Source organism: Priapulus caudatus, unplaced genomic scaffold (genome assembly GCF_000485595.1).
Source record: "Priapulus caudatus unplaced genomic scaffold, Priapulus_caudatus-5.0.1 Scaffold193, whole genome shotgun sequence".
Lineage (NCBI taxonomy): Eukaryota > Metazoa > Priapulida > Priapulimorpha > Priapulimorphida > Priapulidae > Priapulus > Priapulus caudatus.
Window position 1 is genome coordinate 321419 of NW_014577254.1, and position 506 is coordinate 321924.

Here is a 506-nt window from a genome sequence, read left to right on the forward strand (position 1 = left end):
AGATTATCTCTAATAGTAACGTATGCTATAATGCATTCATCAGTAATACCAGGAGTGTACAATATAGAGATTATCTCTAATAGTAACGTATGCTATAATGCATTCATCAGTAATGCCAGGAGTGTACAATATAGAGATTATCTCTAATAGTAACGTACGCTATAATGCATTCATCATTAATACCAGGAGTGTACAATATAGAGATTATCTCTAATAGTAACGTACACTATAATGCATTCATCATTAATACCAGGAGTGTACAATATAGAGATTATCTCTAATAGTAACGTATGCTATAATGCATTCATCAGTAATACCAGGAGTGTACAATATAGAGATTATCTCTAATAGTAACGTATGCTATAATGCATTCATCATTAATACCAGGAGTGTACAATATAGAGATTATCTCTAATAGTAACGTACACTATAATGCATTCATCATTAATACCAGGAGTGTACAATATAGAGATTATCTCTAATTCTCTGGATTATCTCTAGAGAGT